Below are 24,080 nucleotides of genomic sequence, written 5' to 3'. Positions count from 1 at the left end.
AAAGCTATATCCTGCAAGGATCTATCGGAGAGCACCTAAGTTGATGGATCTAGATGAGTGATGCATCTGGCAAGCTGAACTAAGAAGGATAGCACTTTGGTGACAGGAAATCTAGCTAAAGTATGCATTGGAATAGCTAACCAAGATTTGCGATGGGTGCAAGATGCTAATCAAGGATGAACTGACACGAACGCTGGATAGATACAATAGTACTAAATTAAAGAGGATGTACAAGTTGATGGACCAAGATATGTTACAAATGTACAAGTTTATTCATGTTTTGGTTTTTGTGAGATGGAAATGTTTGTGGAGGATGGGATGTCTATAATAGGTGATAGGTGGATAGGTAGATGGTTTGTGAAATACTTAAGTGAAAATGGGGTTTTGTGTGTGCATGTGATAGTATACAAGCTAGGATACAAGATTATTTATAGGCTAGAATATGGTACAAACTTTGGACAAGATTCGGATATACAAGGTATGGTACAAGATTTACAAGGTATAATACAAGCTTTGGTACAAGATTTTACAAGCTCTACAGGAGGTATTTACAAGCTCCATTAGATTTTGGATATTTGGTTGGAACACCAAGGGAACAAGCAGGTGTTTTATGGGATGGTGGGTGAATGTATGAGGGATAGGATAGTGATAGATAATGGATTAGTCTTAGTACACAAGGTGCCTGAATTACCAGGTTTTCACCAAGGTACCTATCCAAGGCACTTGAATTGCCAAGTTTTCACCATTGGACACTTATTTCTCTTTACTATTTTTTTTTTATATTTTTCAAAAGCTGGGTATACCAAGGATCTTCAAGCATAGAACTTCTTGAGACGAATGATGTTAGTAGGATCATTCAAGAGTTCTCCTTTCAGTGTAGATAGCTGATAGGCTCCAGAGCCAAAGGAAGCAGTGACAATATAAGGACCAAGCCATGTAGGTTCAAACTTGCCTTTCTTTTCTCGATCTGCTTGGACATTCATGTTTTCTTTGAGGACCATGTCACCTAGCTGAAAGTGTCATGAAAGCACCTTCTTGTTGAAATTCCTTTTGAGATGAGTTTGATAGACTGTGAGATGATCATAGGCTTGTTGTCGCTTCTCGTTTAAGAGATCTAGCTAGGTGAGCCGAGCTACTCTATATTCTTCATCTGATATTTTCCCTTGCAAAGATATGCATAAGGAGGGAAGTTCAACCTCTATAGGTAGTACCACTTTGGCACCATAGACTAGGGAGTATGGAGTTGTGCCTATGGATATACGGAAAAAAGTTCGATAGGCCCATAGGGCTAGATTAATTTGTAGGTGCCAATCACAGTCGGAATCATTAACAACTTTCTTTAGGATTTTGAGGAGGGTTTTGTTAGTTTCCTTTCCCTGGCCGTTACCTTATGGGAAATATGGGCTAGAAAAGTGATGATGGATGCGGAGGGAAGTGCATAATTCTTCCATGTTGATATTTTCAAAGTTACCTTCGTGGCCGGTGAAGATGGTGGATGGGATGCCGAAGCAGCAAACAATGTGGTACAAGATGAACTTGGAGACCTAAACTCCTATAGCTGAGACTAGGGGGACTGCTTCCACCCATTTAGTGAAATAGCCTATAGCTATTATTATCCATTTATGTCCATTAGATGAGAGGGGTATGATAGTTCCAACTAGATCAAGGCCCAAACAAGCGAAAGGCCAAGGTGGTGCAATAGGTTGTAGATCATGTGCTGGAGAGTGCACAAGATTTGCATGCTACTGACATGGGAGACACTTTCTAACAAAGTCACAGGAGTCTTCTTCAATGGTAGGCCAATAGTAGCTTGCTCTAAGGATTTTTCACGCTAGGACAATACCACGTGCGTGGGCATCACAAAGTCCAGAGTGTACTTTCTTTAACACCATCGCAGCCTCATTTTGGTCTAAACATTGAGAAAGAGTATCGTGATAACCCTGACGATATAGGGTACTAGCTATGATAACATAGCGGGATGATTTTTGTATGAGGTTCTAGTGTTGGGTACGTGTGAGGTGAGGGGATATGATACCATAGTTAAGGTAAGCGTGAATCTCATGGTACCAAGGGGATTGGGGACCAACCAAGATACAAACACGGTTTGAATCCTCATTCGCATAGGTGGATGTGAGGAGATCCTCCACTAAAAAATCATACTATGTAGCTGCTTGGGGAATTTCCAAGAGTGAGCCTATAGTAGCCATAGCATCTGCTACTTTGTTCTATATTCGAGGCACTTGTGTAAACTGAAGCCTTGTAAAATGCTGGGTTAGCTGATCAACTAGCTCTTTGTAGGGCAATAGCCTTTCATCTTTGGTTTGATATTCATTTAGGGCTTGCTTGATGATGATATGAGAATCGCCAAATATTTCTAGCTCAGCAATGTTCCATTCTATAGCTATCTTTAATCTTGCTATCAGGGCCTCATATTCAGCTATATTGTTGGTGCTAGGGAATTGTAGCCTGAAGGCTTTTGGAATGTAATCTCCTTGAGGTGTGACCAACAATATTCTCGCCCCTGATCCATGAGATGTGTATGAGCAATCAAAATAAATTTTCCATGGGGGTTGTTCTTCAATTAGACATATATGCTCATCTGGAAATTCTATGATCAACGGATAAGCATCTATTAGAGGTGCATCAGCTATGTGATCTGCTATAGCTTGCCCTTTGATTGCCTTTTTGTCCACATACTAGATGTCAAATTTGCTAAGGAGCATAACCCATTTGGCCAAACGGCCTATAAGTGTTGTTATGGAGAGCATATAATTGAGAGGGTCAATCTTGGAGACTAGTTGGATGGTATGACTTAGCATGTAATGCTGAAGCTTTTGAGTTGAGAAAACAACTGCCAAACAAGATTTTTCCATAGGAGTGTAATTGAGTTCATAACCAACTAGGGTTCTACTGATGTAGTAGATGGCTCTTTCTCTACTATAGTCATCGAGCTATGCTAGAAGTGCCCTTAGAGCAGTAGGTGTTGCTAATATGTACAAAATTAGGGGACGACCAGGAACTAGTGGAACCAAGATAGGGGGATTGATGAGATACTACTTGAGATGGTCAAAGCTGCGCTGACATAAAGGATCCCACTTGAAGTTCTCATCCTTCTTCAATAAATTTGAAAATGGTATACACTTATCTGCAAGCTGGGAGATGAAGCGCTGAATAGATTGAAGCTTTCCCTGAAGAGAACGAAGCTGTCACAGTGTCTAGGGAGGAGGCATGTCTAAGATAGCCTTGACCTTCTTGGGGTCGATCTCTATACCTCGTTTAGAAACTATTAGAAAGGTTAATCTTTCCTTGGATGTATTAATTGGGATATTCCAAGGGTCCCTAAATGTAGTTTGTCCTCTTGTACACATGTGGAGGACATGTCATTGTTTTTCCTTTATTCCACATGTAAGGACAACTCTTGTTTATTTCTTTATTTAGTTTATCCTCCTTAAGAGGATTGTGACACTTTGCACACACCTATTATGAATGTGGCATTCATAGAAATGGGAGTTACAAATGCAACTCCTCTCTCATCTCTATATAAGAGATGCTCCTCCTTCTTTCTTCTACAGTCTTAGCACTTGATGTTATTGTATTGAGCTACTTTTTCTCCAACACACTCTCTCTCTCTCTTCTCTAGGCATTTGCCTTCATTCATAATACTCACAAGGGGTTTTCTTTGCTTTCCCCTTATAAATCCTTGTCTCCATTGTTGAACCATCTTGGTGTCTGCTCTTGGAGTTTTCTTATCTTATGGTAACATTGTTTCACACTTAACTTACTTGGATTGTTTCTCGTTCCTTGCTCAACATTATCATTTCTTACATGGTATCAGAGCTTGGCTATCTAATCCTTGTTTTAAGTTTTTTGTTTAAGGTTTCCATTCATTGGAGCACACCTTATTTGCAGACATTATTGAGAGAAGAAGTTTGTGTTGTGGTTTTAGCTCATTTTAACATATCTTGTGTATGCAGGTTTCATTTTTTTTTACTAACCCTCTTTGGAAGGCTTGCCGCCAAAGGGTTTTCTTGTAAAATTTCAAATTGTTTTCTTGTTTTGGAAGGCATGCCGCCAAAACAAGAAGTATTACATGAGTAAAGTTTTCAATAAGTCTCTAATTTTCTTACTCCATTTAAAAAATTTCCTACTCTTTAAAAAAAAAAAAAAAAACATTCCAATATATTGTTTTATATATTCTATATCTATTTGTTGTATGCTCTTGAAAATTTTTAACATACAACATAGATGTTTTCATAGGATTTAATCCTTATAAATCTATTATCATTGCATTTTTTTAAAAATCTCACATTTAAATTTGTTTGGGCGGTCGCGCCACCCGCGCGCCACCGCCCAACACTACGTCTGTGTCACGTAAACTTTCTTTTTTTTGTTTCATTTTTTTTGATACCACTGCCACATAAATCACCCGCTCGAGCGAGTTCTGCAACTTCGTCGATGCCATAAACCCTGTGTTAACTCTGTTCATTTTTTTGCCGCTTCCGTCGCCCCCTTCACACCCGGTGTAGACCCTTCGGTGCAGCCTATGTCTAGGCCATGCGGCAACCGCTGCCTGCGCAGCCACGCCGGCATCCCTATCCACTTTCATCCATTTTTAAAAAAACTGAAACCCCGCCCTTTTCCACTGACCAGGGCCGACCAACCACCTCCGCCCTTTGGCCACGCAGCAGCCACCGCCTGAGCTCCACTCCCCTATTATCCTCCATTTTAAAAACCTCCGCCCTCTTTGCCGCCCTTTCACCGACCTCTTTTATTTCAAATCTTTTTTTATTTATTAAAAAAAACAAATTTTTTTTTTTCACAATAAATAAAATTAAAATTATTTTTTTTCTCAACATCAAAATTTTTTTTCTCAATTGATTTTCAAATTAAGGAATTTTTTTTTTAAAAAAAGAGAAATTTTTTTTCTAATCATGTCAACCTTAATTCCAGAAATAAAACTTAATTATTCTAATTATCATTCTTGGAAAAATCATATCTCATTTATTTTTCATTTTAAACACCTTTTCGAAATAGCCACTGACCCTTCTCTTCAACCCGGTTCAGCGGCTACTCAAGACGAGAAAGATACTTGGAAAGCTAAAAATGAAGAAGCTTTAGGGTTAATTGGTATTTCCATTATTCCAGATTTATATGTGTTAATTGCTCATTGTTCTAAAGCTCATGATGCATGGTCCATCTTGAAAACCAAGTATGATGGTGGAGATGAATACCGCAAAATACAGTTGCAGGATCAACTTGAAGATCTCAGGTATACAGATTTTAAAAGTATGGATGAATTTCTCTTAAAATTTGATTCTCTTAAAAGTCAAATTATTGCCTTAGGTGTTCAATTAGAGGACATTTGTTTAATTCATCTTATTCTTAAAAAATGTCTTTCTAGACAGTTTCAACAGTTTATAACTAATATTCATGCACAGCTTGCTATTCCTACTTTAACTTCTCAGTTAACTTATGTTATTTTTCAAACTTTATTAAGACAGGAAGAAGCTAAGCTAATTCAGTTTGGTATCCTTAAATCAACTGAACATGCATTTGTGTCTAGAAATTCAAATAATAATTTTCGTTCCAATAATAATAATAATAATCATAAGGAATATAATACTAATTCAAATAATTCCAACAATAAATTTCATGCCAAATATAATAATAATACCAATCATCCTAATAATACTCGTAATACTAATAATCAAAGGAATCATTCCAATTCCAAACCTCATTGTTCTTATTGTGGCAAAGATGGTCACATTGTCAATAACTATTTTAAAAAGCAAAATGATAAAAAACCTATGAATAATAGTAACAATCATCAAAACTCAAATCATAAAAAAGGTAACTCTACTAGTTTTAATTCTCCTCATGCTTTTACTTGTAGCTTTAATCTTTGTGGACCTTTAGAATGGATTGTTGACAGTGGTGCATCACAACATGTCACTTCTCATAAAGAAATTTTTGATTCTTTACAACCTGATATTGCTAACATTCCTATTCAATTAGCTAATAATAATACTTGTAAAGTTGAAGGATTAGGTGATGTTACTATTCCTAATGGTAAATTGCATAATGTATTATATGTACCTGACTTGAAAACTAATCTGCTTTCTGTTTCACAGTTATGTCAGGACTATAAAGTTGAATTCTACAAAGATACATGTTATATCATAGATCCTTAAACTCTCAAAGTGATTGCTCATGCTAAAATGGATAATGACAATTTGTTTAAATTCCATGAATTTTCTAGTTCACGATATTTGTTACATACTTCTATTGATTTCAATATATGGCATGAAAGACTTGGCCATTTAAATTCCGATTATATTACTTTCATGCAAAAGTATAATATGGTTGATGGCTTGCCTCACATTATTCCTTCCAAGATTGCCTGTATAGGTTGTATGAGTGGTAAGATGCATAGGGAGCCCTTTCCAAGTGGAAAATCATGGCGAGCAACTCATAAGTTGCATCTTGTCCATAGTGACCTTTTGGGCCCCATGGAGAATAACTCCATCCAAGGTTCTCGGTATGCACTTACCTTTGTTGATGATTTTTCTAGATGAATTTGGATCTATTTTTTGCATAGCAAGGATCAAGTTCTTGATATATTTATTGAATTTCAATTAAATGTTGAAAGGCAATCTGGTTTTAAACTTAAAATTCTTAGAACTGATAATGGGAAGGAATATGTGAATAATGCTTTTCATTCTTATTTGAAATCATGTGGAATTAAACACGAGCTTACTATTCCTTATACACCACAAAAAAATGGTGTGGCAGAAAGAAAGCATCGGACCATTGTTGAAATGGCTAGAAGCATGTTGCATGCTAAGAATCTGCATTATAAATTTTGGGCTGAAGCCATGTTTTGTGCAAATTATATTCTTAATCAGACTCCTACCAAAGCTCTCAAGGCTATCACTCCAGAAGAGGCTTGGTCTGGTAGGAAACCTAATTTACATCATTTATGGATATTTGGTTCTATTGCTTATGTTCATACGCCTAAACAGAAGAGGCATAAATTAGATGCTAAGTCATCTCCTTATATGTTTGTTGGGTATGATGAAAACACTAAGGGTTATCGTGTTTATGATTCCACTACTAACAAAGTTCAAGTTGCTAGAGATGTTTGTATTGCAGAAAATGGAGTTCATGATTGCTCTACTACACATGATGCAGAATTCACTAGCACTAAAATTGTGAAACTTTAAAGAGCACAGAGTTGCTAATAATGAAACTTTGTATAGGAAATTGGTAGGAAGTTTAAATTATTTAACTCTTACTAGACCTGATATTGCTTATAGTGTTGGTTTAGTTTCTCAATTTATGTCTAAACCTCAACAAAATCATTTTAAAGTTGCTAAACACATCTTAAGGTACATTAAAGGAACTCTTAATATGGGATTATTTTATGATGCAAATTCTGAATTTATTTTACATGGCTATACTAATTCCGATCTGGGTGGAGATCCCAATGATGGGAAATCCACTTGTGGTTATTTTTTCTTTGTTGGTTCAGGTCCAATTTCTTGGAAAAGCAAAAAAGAACACTCTATTTCCCTATGCTCCACTGAAGTTGAATACAAAGGTTGTACCAATGCAGCTAAAGAAGCTTTGTGGATTAGAAGACTTCTTGACGATCTGGGTCTATCTCAACAATCACCTACACCTATACATTGTGACAATCAAAGTGCTATTGCCTTGGCAAAGAATCCAGTTTATCATGCACGAACCAAACATATTTCACTTCAAAATCACTTCATTCGAGAACAAGTTGAAGACAACCAAATTACTCTTCTTTATTGTAAAGGAGAAGATCAAGTGGCTGATATTTTAACCAAACCACTTTCTAAAGAGAGATTTCAGTTCCATTGTAAAAATTTGGGTTTACAACCCGTTGATGTAAACTCCCCAAGTAAAGATTAAGGGGGGGTGTTAGAAAGGTTAATCTTTCCTTGGATGTATTAATTGGGATATTCCAAGGGTCCCTAAATGTAGTTTGTCCTCTTGTACACATGTGGAGGACATGTCATTGTTTTTCCTTTATTCCACATGTAAGGACAACTCTTGTTTATTTCTTTATTTAGTTTATCCTCCTTAAGAGGATTGTGACACTTTGCACACACCTAATATGAATGTGGCATTCATAGAAATGGGAGTTACAAATGCAACTCCTCTCTCATCTCTATATAAGAGATGCTCCTCCTTCTTTCTTCTACACTCTTAGCACTAAATGTTATTGTATTGAGCTACTTTTCCTCCAACACACTCTCTCTCTCTTCTCTAGGCATTTTCCTTCATTCATAATACTCACAAGGGGTTTTCTTTTCTTTCCCCTTATAAATCCTTGTCTCCATTGTTGAACCATCTTGGTGTATGCTCTTGGAGTTTGCTTATCTTATGGTAACATTGTTTCACACTTAACTTACTTGGATTGTTTCTCGTTCCTTGCTCAACATTATCATTTCTTATAGAAACTATAAAGCCTAGAAGCTTGCCAAATGTGACCCCAAAAACACATTTTGTGAGATTCAGCATGAGATGATATATGGTTATCCTATCAAAGAATTTCTCCAGGTCAGCAAGATGATCCATGAAGGTATGAGACTTGACCAAGATATCATCCACATAATCCTCTAAAATGCTATGGATGAGATCATGAAAAATGGCTGTCATAGCTTTTTGATAGGTAGCCCCAGCATTCTTTAGGCCAAAAGGCATCATGTTGTAGCAAAAGGTTCCCCAAGGGGTAGTGAATGTTGTCTTATGTTGATCCTCTTCTGCAATCTTGATTTGATTATACCTAGAAAATACATCCATGAGGGACAAAATTTCATGTCCAACTGTAAGATCTACAATCATATCTATGTTGGGCAAGGGAAAATCATCTTTTGGACAAGCTTTGTTAAGATCTCTGAAATCAGTACATATTCTGATGTCACCAGAAGGCTTAGTGACGGGGACCATGTTGGAGATCCACTCTGAATAGTCGATAGGTTAGATAACCTTAGCAGCTAACATTCTTTCTAACTCAGCTTTGACCAATAATGCCACCTTGGGGTTCATTTTTCTAAGCTTTTTTCTGATGAGCTTGATCTATGGATTGACTAAAAGATGATGAACTATAAGCTTTGGATCAAGTCCTGGCATGTCCTGATATGACCATGCAAATCAGCCAATGTTCTCTCTTAAGACCTCAAAGAGGAGATTAGCTTGGTCTTGTGATAGGGATGCAGCAATGTGAACAAGCCTAGGGATCTCTGAAGAACCAATGTTGACTTCCCTAGTATCCTCAATTAGAATAGAAGATATCTCTGGTCAATTATCTTGAGGAGGTAATGCTAAATCCTCATGTTCTGCTTGTGGCTCTGGATGTTCTTGCTTAGGGATTCTCTTCACTGCCTTAGCTAGTCTCAGATTCACCTTAGTTCCAATTTTGGGTGTATCGAAACTAGGTTGGGGATTTTCTCCAAAATACCCCTTGGGATCTAGCTTGTAGATATAGGTAGAATCTGTCTTTGTTTTCTTGTGAGGTGTTTCAACTCCCATGAATCTTAGAAGTGCTTCCTCTAATTTGAACTCATCAATGTGTATGACACTTTGTTGGTCCCAATCTATGAGTTGTGGATGGGCGAGTACTAGGTCAATGAGGTGGATGGATAGTTCTTGGAGAATAGAGTCTCCGAGGGAGATTTGGTCTAGGATATCATCGTAGGCTCTCTTTTCAACTTCCTCAGGAATGTCTTTGATTTTGACAAGGTTGTAGTGAATGTTCAAAAAAGTGTGACCGTCCGTATTGGTGCCCTCAGTTGTGGGTATGCCAAAGACAAGACCTACTTTGATTCCCACTTGTGTGCATCGATGGGGCACTACATGCCTCTTTCTTCTGGTCCTAGACCACCACCTTGATAGTTCCATTTATCAGTGATGAGCTTATGTTCTTGGTGATACTTCTAGCTAAAGTGATCAAGGCATGCCTGATTCCTTTGAGGTGCATCCTTATGTAACCAATTGTTGATATCTGGAGTGAGATCCTCATGAAGAGGGATTTTCGAGGATACAAAGGTTGTTCGGCTAAACTGTTTGTATCGAAGAGGTGGAATCTCCTTAGCTTTGTGATATGTTGGTCTTCCATGGGCATGTGGATCAAGTGGGATTTCCCTGACAGCAAATGCATCCGACAGACTATAATCTCCACAGCCCTTGTTATTGATCTTCACGGTAGACAGGGTAGAGGCGAGGATGGTTTCTTGGTCATTATAAGTGTGGTATGAGCTAGCAATGGATGTGCCGATATCAATTCTAGGGCAATGGTTTGTATATGAAGCTTCAACCACATTTCAGTAAGCAAAGGGTTCTAGATCAGCATGGATGGTTACCCTAGTGCCTTGATACAAAAATTTGATGCACTGATGGTAAGTGGATGGAATGGCTTTCATGGAATGAATCCATGGGCGACCGAGGAGGATGTTGAATGGTAGGTTTAGATCAGTAACATGGCAGAGTGTCTCTTAGATGATTGGCCCAACCTTGATTGGCAGCAAAATAGTTCCTTCTGTGGTTCTTTCCAAGTTGTCATAAGCTTTGATGGTGATAACCTCATTGAAGGTATCTGCCTCAGTATATGCAGGTTGTTTTATAAATTTTAGGGTGCAAATATTCAAGGCTGATCCTTATCTATCATTACTCTTTTCACGGTAAAATTGGATACCATGATGACTATGCGAAGCAAAGGGGTGTGATCTGGCTCGACCACAGGTATGTCGGTGTGTTTGAATGATAGGGCACATGAGGATGAAAGGTGTCCAACAAGATTACAAAAATTAGTAGCATTGATATCAGAAGGGACACAGGATTCTATGAGAGCACTGTCAAGGATGTTCTTGTACACAGGACTAGTGCAAAGAAGGTCTAAAATGGAGATTTGGGCTGGCATGTTCCCAAGGTGTTCCAAGATATTGTACTAGCTTTTTGATGGAGCTGATGGTGCTGGTGAAATGGGTGGGCCTGCAATGTTAAATTGCGCTCTTCAAGTGGTGACTGCACACTCATTGTTTGGTCCTTGGATATTGATAACATTGACAAAAGGATCTTTCTCAGATATACAACCTATAAGGCTACCATAGTCTATATAGGATGAAGTGTGGTCATTGTTCTTCCCATGCTGTTGGTTTGGCTGACGGTTGTTGGTGTTGTTGTTGTTGGTTAGGATAGGTGCTTTTTTAGATATTTTGATTGTTGTGAGGAGGAAAAGCATTTTGATAGATCTGTAAGCCTGCATTGGGAGAGGTTTGGGAACCAACAGTGATTTCCTTCTGATCAATGAGGTCCTGCACATAGCCTTTCAGTTTCATGCATCTGAGGGTAGTGTGACCTTTTAACCTATGAAATTTGCAGTACTCATTGTCTTTGTACCATGCAGCTTTGGATTGGCTTTGGTCAATTTGCTGGGTAGGAGGAAATTTGATGAGGGTTTCCTTGACTAATTTCTCAAAAATGACATCCAATGGCTCACCAAGGGGTGTATAGTTTCTAGGTGTAGGTTGGAATCTGGGCTTTTGTCCTACAACTACATTGATGGCATTAGCTTGATTGCTAGACCCTTGAAAGTTTGGTCTTGGATTGTGGTTTTGATAGCTATGGTTATTCTGTTGTTGGTAGTTGATAGCTTGCTGATTGTTTGGTTGATAGGGTGGGTTGGACTAGTTGTGAGAAGGACCAACAATATTCACATGTCTGGTGTCAGTGACGCCATCTGTTGCAACATGCTTTTTTTTATTCCAATACCTAGACTTGTCATTGGAATGTGATTGATTTTGGTTGGCTTCCTTGTAAATCTTGACCACACCATCTTTAATGAGTCCCTGGTCAAGGGTCATTCCTTTCTCTTTGATATCTTTGTAGGTCTGCAAATAGTTCATGGTCATGTGGTGAGCCAAGCTAGGATGGGAATTATCAATAAACATTTTTACCAAATGGCGCTCTGGCAAGGTGCAAGATATGCGAGCGGTAAGGGTTTTCCATCTTTGCAGATATTCAGGAAGGCTTTCTCCACCTTTTTGCTTGGTGTGCACAAGATCAACTACTGATAGCTCTGTTTCAACAAGATGGGCATATTGGGCTAGAAATGCCTCAAACAATTCAGCAAAATTTTTAATTGTGCCATAGGAGATTCTATAAAACCATTCAAGAGCTAGTTCGGCCAAGCTTTTGGGAAAGAGACACAAGAGGAAAATGTCATCATATGCCACTTCTTGGCAGTGCATGTAAAATTCTTTGATATGTGTGATAGGGTCTCCTTTTCCTCTAAATTTTTCAAATTTGGGTGTCTCAAAATGCTTGGGGAATGGTGTGATGGTAATGGCTCTGTCAAATGGGTAAGGGCACACATTCTCAAACTTGACAGTTTTTAGATCATTTCCCTCTTGGATGTTCTTCAAAGCTATTTTCATGGCTTCCCATTCTGAATTAATGGGTGATGGCTGGGGTGCCCCCAATGTAGGAGTGCCTTGAGGTAGGTATGCACTAGATGGGGCCAGTGAATATGGATGGATGTAAGGGATTTACTGATAGGGATTGTACATTTTTTGGGCAGCTGCATGGTGGATGACAGTTTGCTAAGGGGGAGGTGGCACATAGTGCTGCATGTGCTGTGAGGGTTGCTGTTGATATGGGATTTGAGGTTGGGATTGAGGAACATAAGCTGGCTGTGGGATAAATGAATTGCTTTGTGGAGGTAAGGTATAAGATGGTTGTGAAGCTTGGGTAAAGGATCGGGGGGCTTGTGGGGTTTGACCAAGGTATGTGGGTTGTGCCCCCATTTGGGATGGTACCTACAAATAATTCGTGGTTGGTTGGATTGGTGGGTTACCTCCTAGAAGTGGCATTGAAAAGTAGTTGGTAATAGGAGGTAATGGATTAGTTGGTGGTGGAGGTGGTGGGAATTGAGAACTAGGAAATGGAATTGATGGGGTTTGATAGCTTGGTGGTTGGATTTGGAAGCTTGGTAGAGTGGTGGCGGGAGCTTGGCTCACTTGAGAGCTGGGCAGAACATTGGTAGTAGCTTGTGGGGTTTGATAGCTTTGTGGAGTGAGGGTAGTAGCTTGTGGATTTGTGGCTGATGGCACTGAGCTCCCAAGATCTAATGGAAATGATGGAATTGTGCTTTGGGCTGTGGTGAACAAGCTAGGGGTGATGAAAGGTTGATTACTTGGCGCCATGGATGACATCCCTATTGTATATTGCTGAGGTTGGTCAAAGATGCTAGCACTAATTTGGGAGATGGGTGGATTTGGAAGGCTGGGTTGGGGAGCAGTAGCAACAATAGTGAAGGGCATGAACGGTGAGGTGTTTTTGGTAAAGGGGGTTTGGAGTGGAGAGGTATGAACCAAGGATGGAGTGGTTGTGGTTGGGTTGGCTTGTGGCATGGAGATTTCAACTTGGGTGGATGATGGTATGTTTGGGTCTGTTGGATCATATGGATTGGCTGGAGGCTCTTCTATTGGCATATATTGAGGATAATTTGGATCATAAGAGCCTATGGGTGGTGGCATCTGCCCAAAAAATGGGTGAGATGGATCTAATAATGGAGGGGGTCTTCCAAAGTCAAAGGTTCCTACATTTTCCCTTCTAAAATTAGCCATGATTGTCTCTTTTTTCTTATCTATAATGGCATTTACCAATACTGCATTTCCTAATTGGTTCATGAAAGCTTCAATGTCAGTAGATGATGGCATAGCTTTCTCTAGGCTGAAGGATGGCTGAGTGCTCAAGGGGGGTGAGGCTATTCGATCCAAATGATAGGGCTCCATTGTTTCTTTCTTCTTGGCTAAGCGAGTGATGGGTGGCATGAAAAATGCTCCTAGGGATGAGATGCAACAAATGCTAGTGGATGCAAAAGGGAGGAAGGCTTTTCTATGAAAATGATTTCCTAGGTTCAGAAAAATCTATATGACAAAACATAAGGAGGATTGGGTTGGGGATTATAACTTCAAAGATATGTTGCCAAAGCACAAAAGGTCTTCTTTCCTATGTGCAAGCTTGGTGGTGATTGTGTCAACTTAAGGATAGACTGATGATCCTTTACGAAGAACACGAGATTGACCACTTGTGGATCCCAACCTTTAGCTCAAGGTGATGAGGGATAACAAGTGGCAAAGCTAGATTACCCTAGACAAAGCTTTGTCAAAGGGATAACCTTGGTGAGATTGGTGGTTTTGAAAGATTTTAGGAATGGCAAACTTTTAGCAAGGTGACAACAATTTTTGAAGGCTTGGATGTGAAGGTTTTGGATTGCTGGCTAGATGGTTTGGTCCTAAATGAGATGGATGAGCTAATAATGCTTAAGGGGATAACCTAAGATGGCTGACTTTTATACAAAGATGACTCTAAGGTGAAGCTTATCCAAGAAGGTGTGGAGAAACAAGGGTGTCTAATCATAGAAATCATGCCTAGTTGGTAAGACATAAGCAGGATTAACTGTTGGATGTTGGCTAAATTTGATGGTGTGCTCTAACCAGGCCTCTTGAAGTGCTTAATCGACAGCTTTATCCTCTACTTTGCAGATTTTGGCAATTTGAGGACTTCTTGTTAGTTCCTTTCTCTTGGCTGAAAGTTTTTGGTATGCCTAAGATGGTTTGAGTTTAACTTTGTGGAACTTCTGTTTAGGTTTGGGTTGCTCTGACATCAATTCCTAAATCTTCTTGGCTTTGAGAGATTTTGGTTGTTTTTCTTCAACTTGTTCAACTTCTAGAATAGGCAGTGACTATGTTAAGTGTGCCCTAAGCTAGGATTGACCAAGTTTGGCAAACATGCATTCAATGAGTAAAAGACCAAGCAATAGATAGAAACAACCAGATAGAAGTTTTGATTCCCAGAATGTGATACTTGGGCCAAGGAGTGTGTATGTTTTACAAATGTTTCGATCAGTCACTTCAAACACATTAACATCTTAGATGGTTGTCTACAAGGATGACTATTGGTTTAGCTAGGGAGTCCTTGATATACCCAAGGTACGTGAGGCCCAAATCTGTAGATGAAACCAAAAAGATGTCACACAGTCGAGAGGAGCAGTAACCCACTTCTCCTCTTTCACTTCTGAAGGGTATAAAGTTCCTTGAGGCTTAGCCCGAGTGACAAAATCTTGATTCCAAGAGAGGTGTCTTTCGATTCACCTCCCGGTTCTTATACTCCGCTGGAACACTGGAGTTGAGGTCATCCAAGGGGTGATGAAATCCCCAAGAAGGCCTCCCAAAAAGAAACAAGGTTTTGGATCCTAATCTTATGCACCCAAGATGACCTTGAAAGACGACAAGGGGAGAGAAGAATTGGATGACCTTGGGCTAAAAAACATGCTTGTTCTTTTTACCAACTAACTCTTATGTGTGCTAATCTAGACTTTGCAAGCACTCATGTTTAAGAGACAATGTTCAATTCCAACTTGAAGTGCCAACAAAAGTAAATCGATCAAAGAATGCAAAAAAAAAGATGAGTTAGGGTCAATAAAAGCAAACTCGCACGCCCGAAGGCCCTCCACATCAAGTATCGATTAATTTTCTTTAAAGCATTCAAGACTTGGTGTGATTTTGTTTTAAGCCCAAAGAAAAGATGTGTGAGACTCAATTTGTTAAGCGTGCGCCCGGAGGCCCTCCACGTCAATACTTGTTAAATTTTAGTGCCCAAACTTGAAGTGTGATCGATTTAATCTAGAGTTTTGGTCATTTAATTTTTTTGATTAAGTTAAAGAAAACATTCAAAGACCAAGTGAGTGAGTTAGATTGTGGAACATTTAACACCTTTTTCAAGTAGACCCATCCCCATAAATGGCGTTGAGATTGCAACCAATGGTTGAATTGATGGGTGATTAGAAAAGAGGTGACTCCAAGGAACTACTCAAATTAATTTTTGAAAATTTGTATTTAACTTAACAAAATTTCTTAAATGTCCAAAAATCAAACTTTACCTAAATTGCATGTGGAAAAGAGATTTGTTTTGTTCAATTTTAGAAGCTCCAAATGAAGTGTTTGATATTGCAATGGTTAATTGATCCTTGGCATTCAAGATTGGATTTGTTGTTTTAATCATGCATTCAAGGAAAATTTGATTTTAATCCATGACATTCAAGAGTGCGTTTAGCAACATGCATTCAGAAACAAGTGATTACACATTCAAGTTTTTTCCTTTGAGCATTCAAGATTGAGATTATGTGTGTTGTTTTAAGATCTTTGAAGTGCTTTGTTTTAACCTTAGATCATTCAAGATTGTTTTGGACTCAAAAGTGAAAATGACTCTTTGGATTTTGATTTTTATTCAAGATTTTGTGTTCTAGTTTGCATATTTTAAGCCCAAAAATGATATTCCTAGATTGTTTTGATGCATGAAAAACCTAAGAAACATTCAAGATTTTACAACAAGACATTTGTTTGGAACAAATAACAAAGCTTTTAGGACAATTTTTGGCAAACATTTAGGACTCTTAGTTTTCATGAGATTTTTAAAAGAACTTTAAAATATTTGCAAATGAGGTTCATTTTATCCTTGATTGATGCTTTGAGTTTGATTTAGATTTTAGTGTGCACTTAGTGTTGATTTTGAACCTTTTGAAATGGAAACTTGAAGTTCTTTTTAAATTTCCAAAAATGAAGTGTTCCTAACTTTGCATGAATGCATCTAAAACCTTGATGTTTCAAAGATGCAAATGATTGAATTGGTTTAGTTTCACTTGTTAAAAGGCTTTTTTTTTTTTTTTTTTTGCAAATTTTTAGTTTTTAATGGATTTAAGTATGATTTAGGGGTTCATTTTAAGCACTAAAAAGAAGTGTGTATGATTTTTATTCCTTCAAAAAAAATGGCCAAGATCTCCCACAAGAAGAAGAAGAAGTAGATGGAATAAGAAGAATATAGACAAGAAGAGGAAGAAGAATTCCAAGTGCTTTGTCGACCTATAAGCTTGAAAAATTTGCAAACACTATGAGATAGATTATGAGTTCCTTTGTCTTTTTCATGCTCATGTGGAACAACAAAACCAATTTATACAATCCTACCAATCACAAAAACAAACAAAATTAGCCAAAATTAGCAAATGACATACAAAACTTGACTAAAAAAGCTAATGAAGATGACCCATGCGGGGTCCCACCGGGTGTGGAAAAATGTATATGAGCAATGTTAGTATGCTAATAGAAATGAAATTTAAATAAAGCTTCTACAAACTAAACATAATTCATAAACTTCAAGATAGACTAAGATGAGCTCTCAATTGAGAATATGAGCCATTAATGGACTCTCTCAATAAGAAGCTCTCTTGTTGAGTGGCTTTGTCTAAATAGATAGGATGTAGGCTCAAGCTTATGCTTCAAACAGGGCTTCAAATGGAGTTGGAATTTGGGTGTGAGTATATGGTTTTGATGTAAAATGGCTTCTTAAAATGGCATTATGACTTTACTTCATGGATTGTGTTATTTTGCAAAGGGGAAGGATCCAATTTATAAGCAAGAGGCTTGAGGGATTGAGGGCTAAGATGCAAGTATGGGAAAAAGCTCATGGAGGGCTTAGATTGCATGAGAGGAGAGCAGATGGATTGTGTTTCCTTACAGCCAATTAGGGAGTGACACATGTCACAGGGTGAGAGGATGGAGGAAAGGGGAAAGATGAGTCAACAAAGGAGGCTCAAGGGATAAAATATTCATAAAGACCCTCATAATGGCTTGTAAGAGTAATAAAAGGGCTTGGAAGAGTCATTTATGGCCTAGTAGGCTTCATAAAGTTTTATGGTTGAGATATTTTGAGGGAGATGAGAGCAATTTTGACTTGGGCTTGATTAGGAGGGTTTTAAGCTTTCTTAGGATTGTGCAAATGATTAGAGGATGGATTAGGATGGTTTAGGATTAGCTTAGGGATAGGCAAGTGGATGGCATTTAATGAGGGTGGGTGAAGGAGGAGATATTTGTTAACTTTGGCTTGGGTTAGTAAGTCTTAACCCATGTTTAGAGAATGTGACAAGGTTAGAAGGGGATTAGGATTAGGTTTAAAGACATCTTCTAGAAGAGTCTAGACTTTGGATGACGATAGAGACTTTCTAGAATAGTCTAGAACTTCCTAGGATGAGGATGAAGACTTTCTAGAAGAGTCTAGAACTTCTTAAAATGAGGATAAATTAGATTTTTACGAAATAAATAAAGTTTTATTTATTTCAAGGGTTTGGGTTGATGAGATATTTATTAAAACCTTTTTAATAAACATGAGGATTAATATTTAATCTTAATTAAATATTTTGAGTTGGGATTAGGGGTAGGAAATGATGGGATTAGCCTTTAATCAATATTAAAGAAGGATTAGAAGATTTTGGAAGAGGTTAGTGGTCTTAAAGAAATTGGCCAAGTTTTGGGCAAAAAATAATTTATTTATTTATTTTGGGTTTTTTGGTCAATTTATTACTTAAATAATTAATAAATAAGGAAATAATGTTTAAATAAGATTTAAACATTTTTGGGAGGGATTCCTTAATTAAATATTTTTAATTAAGATAAAGGGATTTAATGGCACAAAAATAAATAAATTAATTAATAGATGATGATGTCATCAGGAATTTTTCAAAAAATAAAAATACTTTATTTTCTAAAGGTTTTTAGGTGTCTACATATACAACTATACACTCAGCTCCTTAACGATTTCAGCATAACTTGGCTTCCATTGGCTTTCCATCACTGAACTCTAACTATATTTCCTCTTTACTTGGCTTCCATTGCCAACTTGGTTGTGACCAAGCACTTGGCTCCTACTATTAGCTTGGCATATACTAACATTCACTTGGCATCTAAGGACAACTTGGCAACACTAGTGAAAACTTTAATTTCAACTTTGCATCTCTAATCATGTTGATCTCTTCTTTTTAGTACATTCTTATTTAGGAACTAATGTACGATAAAGATTAGTAAATTAGTACCTCATGCCTTATATCTATTTAGTTTGATGAAGTGTGATCACTTAACCTGTTAGCTAAAGTGATCCCTTCATTTGATGAGCTACACTCTTTTTTCTTCTTCCATGTCTTATTCATTTCTCCTCTGATGTGTTTAACATCTACCTTCACTTTTCCTTTGTCATTCTTTGAGTTAGGTGCCTTTGACCTTGTAGGGAAATTTCTACTGATATGACTAGTCTTTAAGCAACTGAAACATGTGGTTTGGCTCAACCATTTATTGTAGTTCCCTTTAAAATGTGTCCTTATTCAATTTTTAGGAATGTTTCCATACTCCTGATAGTAGTGATAGCTATACCTGGTGTTGTAATCTCAATTGTAGTGATATCCATGATTTTCTCCTATTGGCTAATTTTGTGTCCACATAAACTTTGATCTACACTCAAAAGCTCTATGCCAATACTTCTTGTAGTTCTAGTAGTGACTTTCAAATCTTGGTGTCTTGATCATCTTAGTCTTCTAGTTATGTGCTTGATGTCCTTGTGTTTTGCACTCGTGACAATAACCTGCATTCTTAGGCTTGTCATGTTGATGGGCATTCTTACTCCTACATACATTAGAAGTATGTCCCTTTTTACCACAAAAATAAAAAGTAGGTTTAGTGTTCTTAGCTTTGTCACTCCTTTCTTATATAGTCTTCAAGGACTCTCCTTGTTCAATGCTGGTGTAACCAAGTCTTGAAGTGTCATTGTTGAACCTTGGTGATTTTAATAGTTGTGCAAAGTACTTGATTGCCTCATTATGTTTGTTGAAGCTCTTTGCAACTTCCTTTAGTCTATTCAAGTCATTTTGTAGTTGTTCATTTTTTATTTTCAATGTAGAGATCTCAATGTCTTTCATATTCAGCTCATGATGTGCATTCATCATCTAGCTTAATGTGTCTAGTTGCATGTTAGAAATTATTTCAAACTCAATTTTCTTTCCTCCAGTCTATTGGTAAGATTTCTTTTGTCATCTTCTATTATGGATTTTTCTTTAATGGCTCTTTTCTTCTATTCAGTCACTTCACGAAGCATTATGGCTTGTGATTCTTGTTCAAGCTTGAGTATTTTGATTTCTTCTGCTTGAGCTCTATTCTTCTCCATCGGATCTACTATTTCTGCATCAAACTCTTTGGAATCTCCATTTTAAAACAATTTTGAGGTGTCAATTTCCTTGTACTATGTGTCATTTTTAGCTATGGAAATTTCTCTTCTTCTCTTTAAGGATTTTCTTAGTTCCTCTCTAGCTTCCTCCAATGCATGTAAAGCACGTTGTATATCAATTGCCTAATTCTCTATGATCTTCCCAATTTGGTACCCTTCCATTTTTAGATCTTTTCTACAAGTTTTAAGGCTCCTTCTTTTGAGAACTTAGCTCTAATACCAATTGTTGGAATTTACAAGTGGGAAGATACACTTTTGAGAGGGGTGGTGAATCAAAAGTATCTAAATTTAACCTCTAAAACCTTTTTGGCTGAAAAAATTCACATACATCTAATCCATATAATAAACATGAAAGTAAAGACATGCATGAAAATAGATAACACAAGATTTGGTAACCTAGAAACCCTGCAAAAATGAGAAGGTAAAATTGGGGTGGTGATGACACCCATAAAATATCACTATAGCAATGTGTAACTATTCAAGGTTACAATGTTTGACCACTTCCAATGGTCTTCCCTATGAAAGGCCTATCCTGTTAAAGACTTTACACCCTATTAAAAGTGACCTAGGTAAAGGATTTCACTACCCTACTAAAAGTAGGCTTGGTTAAAAGACTTTAGTACATTCACTTGGAATGCCACCCTGTTAAAGGATTTACAAATGGTTGCTAGCCCAAACTAAGTCCATAGGATTTCCATTATCTAATACAATTTCTAGAGAGTACTAGAAAGTCTTTGACCTGATAGCTTTGCAACCTTTAATTGCTAATTCTAGATCTTTGTTCTACTCTAACTGATCTTATCCTTGCTTGATTTGATATGTCACTCTTCAAAGTTCTTAGATTATGTTCTCCAATAACTAGATTCTGCAATACTACTCTTTTTTTCACTAAGTCTTTTACACTTCTCTCTAAATTTCACTACAGTTCACCCATACACTTCTCTCTCACAAACATAGAATGGGGTTTCATCCTCCTTTTATAGGTTTTGAGGATGTAGGGTTAGGTATGAAGCTATGATCCATATTCATTCATCATTTCCTACTCAACTCATGCACTTTTCTTAGTTGTTGCATGACTTCTCCATTTTTCTTATTGGCTACATGCTGATTGCATAGGTAATGTAAAAGATTCGATCTTATCATCAAGATCCTTTCAAATTCTTCTATGTTGGCTCAAAAATGGTTTACATATGTGTTTGTGCAATTACAAACAACTATGTCTAATTTGTGTTACTCGAAACTTGTTACCTCTGATGCTCAACACTTGTTATAGTTTTGTCCAATTTGGTACTTGAAATTACTTGGCATCAACTATTTACTCGGTATCTATACATATTTTACTCAGCATGTGTTACTATCTCAGCATGAATTTAGTAAACATCTTAAGTGTGTTAACACAAAATAGTCAAAACCACTCTTAGATTCAACAATAATTTTTTTTTTGATAGGTAACATTTTGATTTTCATTGATATTAATTCTTACCTTGAATGATAGGAAGTATCCTTTACCATCTATGGATCATAAGAGATTAGAGATGGAAGATGTTGGATGTATGAATAGAAGGTGTAGCTAGGATTGGAGATACCATGCTCCATTATTAGTGGCCTATGCTCGACCACTATTGAAGTAGGAAGGTGAGGAGGTTATTCATTTGGAGAGACCAAACTTGCCAAATCTTGTGTAGGAGATTGAACAAAAGCTTCATAAAATTAAGGTGGAATGATCAGTGACAATATGGTCTTGTAATAGCTGCTATGCACTCTTTCACCTTCATTGCATAAGGAAGTGGGCACAAGTACCAACTTCCATAGAATTTTTTGTTGGGAAAAGCCAATGTTCAAATTAGAGATGTCCAAGTTGTCAATCAGTGTAGTATTTGAGACCAGAAGATCTTCAGTATTATTATTTCTGTGGGAAAATGCAAAACCCTTTCAATGATTTCTATTTGACTCCTCACTCATGTGGAGAGCCATGTGGAAAGTCACTTGATAAAGGGAAGGAAATGTCTCACTATCATCATAGTTGCACATTCCAATGTCATGGAAGCCCATGTCCTCCTTGCACAATAATGGTTGCACCTCAACGATGCCCATGTGGGAAAAAAATCATTACAAGGAGATGTTCTAATCAGAAATCAGTGGAATCATGTGGACAAGTGTGTGAGAAGCTTCTTACCTATGGTCAACATTGGTGTGATCAAATGTGTCATGAGGCTCCTTGTGATTCATGCACTATTTTGATAAATGCCTCTTTCTTTTGTGGGAAAAAAAAAGAAGATGATTGTTTGTGGGGATCTAGAGTTACATGGTGAAGTAGAGTGGAAAAGTGGTGTATATGCATGTGAGAGCTTTTTATCAAGATGCTTTCCTATCAAAATTACTATTGCATCTTGGGATGTCATCCACTAGAATGTAAATAATGTGATTTACTACCTGAGAAGTTAAAAGCATGTCCTTGTGGTAAAACATAAATGCTCAATCAAGGAAAGAGTTGCCTTGAACCTGTGCCAACATGCTTAGAAGTATGTGAAAAGCTTTCTCCTTATGAGAAACAAAAGTGTGTAATTTCTTGTCACCAGGGCATCTGCCCACCTTGTCTGGTTTCTATGGATTAGAAGTGCAAATGTGGATCTTCTTCTAGAAAAGTAAGCTACTAGAAAACTATGTCAGTCACAGAGGATAACAAGGAATTTTTGTGTGAAAAGGTCTATGGATAGAAGAAAAAATGTGGTAGACATAGATACAATGAGAAATGCTACTCTCTATCACATCAAGGTGAGTCTGATATCCATACAGGGGACTGGGATCCACATTTATGTCTTATGCATTATGGGAGAAAGATGAGATGTGGTCAACATTACTGCTAGGAACTTTACCATAGTGGCCACTATCCTCCATGTCTTGAAACTATTTTTACTAATCTTTCTTGTGTATGTGGGAAGACATCAATTCCTCCTCTAGTACCATGTGGGGCACCTATTCTTTCATGCCCATATCCTTGCTCCATTCCCTAGCCATGCAGACATCCTACAACTCATAATTGCCATCATAGAGAGTGCCCTCCTTGCATAGTAAGTGTTGCAAAAGGATGTGTAGGAAGTCTTGCAGTCCTTGGAAATGTTCCTTGTGGTTCACGAGAAATAAAATGTAACAAACTTTGTGGTAAAACAAGACAATGTGGAATGAATGCTTGTATTAGGACATGCCTTATACCACCCTGTGACACTTGAGGTGATTTGTGAAGTGGTGTGTAAAGGGTTCTCGAAGAGAGATGGGTGGAGCTATTAGGGGTGGAGTTATATTATGGGTTGTGCCATAGTCATTAAGAGATCCAAGTGTCCAAAGATTGTTTCAAAGCATCATGTAGTGTGCCACAACAGAGAATTATTAAGGTATTAAGGTATGAAGTATATCAAGCCTTCCAAACCTAGGTGAAAGTGTTCATAATTTGTCCTTGATGTTGATATTTGGTATATTGGATATGAACAATTGATTAAATTTGATGATGTGGACCAAAGACACATTTATTGGCTAGCTTTATTACCATGGTTGAAATTTGTTAATAACATATTCAATGACATAGTTTGTGATTTGGCTTCTAACCTAGGTTTAGAAACTATGATTATATTTATGCATTTTCTTTTTTCTCTTGTAGAAGGTCATTTTGAAATTTGTAGGGGATCTTTGATGTTTGAAGTTTTGAGTCCTTGAGCAACTCTTTAATAACTCAAACATTATTCATCTCTTAAATCTATTTATTTAAATTAGGGTTTTGAAAACTGAAGAAATCTTATTTATGGTAGGAATGTCAATGGGGTTGACAAGGTTGAAAAAATTTCAAGTTGGAGGTAAAGATGCATTCTCTATGCGGTTGAGGAAACAAAAGTCCAAAGTAAGCAGGGTTGCTAAACTTTCTTATTGAAATTTGAGAGTGAACAGATATG

The 24,080-nt window shown here is 37.4% G+C and overlaps 1 pseudogene; it reads left to right on the top strand.

The window, feature by feature from the left end:
- The first annotated feature begins 21,614 nt into the window (after positions 1–21,614).
- Positions 21,615–23,366, top strand: LOC149544502 (NF-X1-type zinc finger protein NFXL1 pseudogene; annotated as a pseudogene).
- The last annotated feature ends 714 nt before the right edge of the window (positions 23,367–24,080 follow it).

Source organism: Cupressus sempervirens, chromosome 8 (genome assembly GCF_028749045.1).
Source record: "Cupressus sempervirens isolate cs-2001-9-10 chromosome 8, ASM2874904v1, whole genome shotgun sequence".
NCBI classification, from domain to species: domain Eukaryota; kingdom Viridiplantae; phylum Streptophyta; class Pinopsida; order Cupressales; family Cupressaceae; genus Cupressus; species Cupressus sempervirens.
Note: the sequence above shows the minus strand (reverse complement) of the source record. Positions and strands in the feature narration are given on the sequence as shown.